General features: G+C 43.2%; 1 long non-coding RNA gene across 1 annotated transcript; it reads left to right on the plus strand.

Annotated features, from left to right (window-relative positions):
* The first annotated feature begins 348 nt into the window (after positions 1-348).
* On the plus strand, positions 349-2,927 carry LOC125758395 (uncharacterized). Its single transcript, XR_007416015.1, has 3 exons — positions 349-407; positions 492-575; positions 2,807-2,927. It is a non-coding gene; the product is annotated as an uncharacterized LOC125758395 (long non-coding RNA).
* Positions 2,928-3,420: the final 493 nt, after the last annotated feature.

The following is a 3,420-nucleotide window of genomic DNA, read 5'->3' on the forward strand; positions in this document are numbered from 1 at the left end:
TACCCTTCCACCGATATTGAGATCTAACACTTATCTCGCCAGAATGTAGGGGTGTGTGTGTGTTGGGACCGTCGAGATTGTTCAGAAACTCTCATCATTCCTTGGTTTCACGATTACTATAAAATCTAAATTTTGTAACGAATTTTGCCTGATGAGTATTTTGTACCTTCCACCCTGTAACGGCAAGTGGTTTCGCGAATAATATTTCTTATGTCACAAGTGTCGAAGCTTCGTTTCGCTGCTTCCATAGATGGTAATTTTCCTTGTTTACTTGATTGAAAGTGTGTATTTCATCTGATGTGTTTTTTTCTAAAGCGGATATAGAATTAATGTAATGATGTGTACTTCAGAATACCAAGATTTCCCTGACTTCTCTCCAGAGCTCTCAGCATCAAGGCGTGAGACCAGTAAGTGGGAGCTTTCCAAAAATAAAGCACAATGCCATTGCTCCTGCTTAAATTTATATAGTGATATACAGCATTCTTTTCCAGTGCCCCTCAATATCTCTCCACCAATACAAGAGCCAGCATCCCAGGGGGCACAGGAGCCATTGCCAACAGCACCAACTACACAGAGTAGGTATTCTTCCTCTTATTAAAGCAAGATTAATGCAAGATTACATAGTAATTCCAGTAAGTGTGTCTTCATTCTACAAAACAAAAAGGAATTATTCCCACATGCATCCCCAATATATAAATATTGGCACTAGAACTGGTTAATGGTACAGCTCATTACATTAAATAGATGCTTTCATTAATAAATGCCCTTTTGTTTTAACGTTTTACTATCTGCCACTGGGTGTGTGCCTACTTTTGGCCAGTCATATACGTGGCTGTGTGACAAAAAATACATTTTGCCTGTGTTTATTTTGTTCTCATAACATGCAAAAATACCAAATTAGCCTTTTACTCTAGCCTGACCTGGTATTTCAATTTGGGCACAGCTTGCAAATTTTGTAAGGGATGAACACAACATTCCAGGTAATAATACTAATGAGAACTAACAGACAATAATGCCAAGGAAAGTATAGGGGATGTTTTTAGTAATAAATGTAAGGTAATTGTGAAGAAAGAAAAGTGGACGAAAAGATAGCTTGCCGCGGGCAGGGACCGAACCTGCGACCTTCGAATAACGCGTCCGATGCTCTACCAACTGAGCTACCGCGGTGGCCATCCCCCCGTCCACTTTATAGGGTATATGTGTGCATTTTAAACGTGGGAGCGTCAGTCAGCGCCGCCAGTAGCCATGACGGCGAGTGTGGAACACTCTTTTTCTGCCTGTTTGGCGTCACGTAGCACGTGAACTTGTTACGAGCTGGCAGCTGACCAATAATCCCTCGCATACTACCTGAAAGCATCAAGTCTGCCAGAACGAGACCCTCGCTATGAATGAAGGAAAGAAGCGTTAATTTCAAGGGCTCGTTTTCTTTGTTATACACAATATTAATGAGAACTAACAGACAATAATGCCAAGGAAAGTATAGGGGATGTTTTTAGTAATAAATGTAAGGTAATTGTGAAGGACGGGGGGATGGCCGCCACGGTAGCTCAGTTGGTAGAGCATCGGACGCGTTATTCGAAGGTCGCAGGTTCGGTCCCTGCCCGCGGCAAGCTATCTTTTCGTCCACTTTTCTTTCTTCACAATTACCTTACATTTATTACTAAAAACATCCCCTGTACTTTCCTTGGCATTATTGTCTGTTAGTTCTCATTAATATTGTGTATAACAAAGAAAACGAGCCCTTGAAATTAACGCTTCTTTCCTTCATTCATAGCGAGGGTCTCGTTCTGGCAGACTTGATGCTTTCAGGTAGTATGCGAGGGATTATTGGTCAGCTGCCAGCTCGTAACAAGTTCACGTGCTACGTGACGCCAAACAGGCAGAAAAAAGAGTGTTCCACACTCGCCGTCATGGCTACTGGCGGCGCTGACTGACGCTCCCACGTTTAAAATGCACACATATACCCTATAAAGTGGACGGGGGGATGGCCGCCGTGGTAGCTCAGTTGGTAGAGCATCGGACGCGTTATTCGAAGGTCGCAGGTTCGGTCCCTGCCCGCGGCAAGCTATCTTTTCGTCCACTTTTCTTTCTTCACAATTACCTTACATTTATTACTAAAAACATCCCCTATACTTTCCTTGGCATTATTGTCTGTTAGTTCTCATTAATATTGTGTATAACAAAGAAAACGAGCCCTTGAAATTAACGCTTCTTTCCTTCATTCATAGCGAGGGTCTCGTTCTGGCAGACTTGATGCTTTCAGGTAGTATGCGAGGGATTATTGGTCAGCTGCCAGCTCGTAACAAGTTCACGTGCTACGTGACGCCAAACAGGCAGAAAAAGAGTGTTCCACACTCGCCGTCATGGCTACTGGCGGCGCTGACTGACGCTCCCACGTTTAAAATGCGCACATATACCCTATAAAGTGGACGGGGGGATGGCCGCCGCGGTAGCTCAGTTGGTAGAGCATCGGACGCGTTATTCGAAGGTCGCAGGTTCGGTCCCTGCCCGCGGCAAGCTATCTTTTCGTCCACTTTTCTTTCTTCACAATTACCTTACATTTATTACTAAAAACATCCCCTATACTTTCCTTGGCATTATTGTCTGTTAGTTCTCATTAATATTGTGTATAACAAAGAAAACGAGCCCTTGAAATTAACGCTTCTTTCCTTCAGGTAATAATACGTTGCATTAAAATACAAATGTACGTGTTTCTAGTGTACCAAACTTAGCAAACCATTTAACCAAAGTGTAAGTTTTAAAGCCTTAGACTTAACATTAGTGATGTGGCTTTTTGATTTTCCAGGAACCCCAAGAGCCAGGACCAGGACCCGGAAAGTGCTCACTCCATGTTATATGAAGAGGCTTCAGCACTACTGCGACGAGAACTCCCACCTCCATCAAATTGTTGCAAGACTTAAAAAGTCCAAGAAACCAACTGCATCTCATGCGCAGCTTCTTCTTGAAGCAGGCAGGTACCTAAAGAAGGATTTTTTGGAAATTCTAAGAGTGCAAATGCATCTGCAACCACTGAAAAAACATGGGAGACGATGGCCGATGCAACTTAGACAGTTTGCCCTCAGTCTTTACTTTACAAGCCCTGAGGCATATAAATATCTATCAAAGGTACTAAGTAGGGGTGTGCGAATAGTGAAATTTCATCTCGAATCGAATAGTGCCGCATAGTGGCCGAAAATATCGAATAGTATCGAAGCGTGCACTGTCAGTAACGGCAAGAGAAAGGAAAAATCAAGAAAGCTACGGCGTGGTGACAGGTTTGTTACGTGCTTGTTCGGGAGTTTTTTTTTTTTTTCAGGTTTTATGGGCGCGCAACCATGTTGATAGAAGAGCTGCCATTCCAGTTAGCCGTGCCACTCTTAACCTCTTGGGCAACAGAGGGTGGTGGTACGGTAGCTAGTT

The sequence above is a fragment of the Rhipicephalus sanguineus genome, chromosome 4, assembly GCF_013339695.2.
Source record: "Rhipicephalus sanguineus isolate Rsan-2018 chromosome 4, BIME_Rsan_1.4, whole genome shotgun sequence".
Taxonomy (NCBI): Eukaryota; Metazoa; Arthropoda; class Arachnida; order Ixodida; family Ixodidae; genus Rhipicephalus; species Rhipicephalus sanguineus.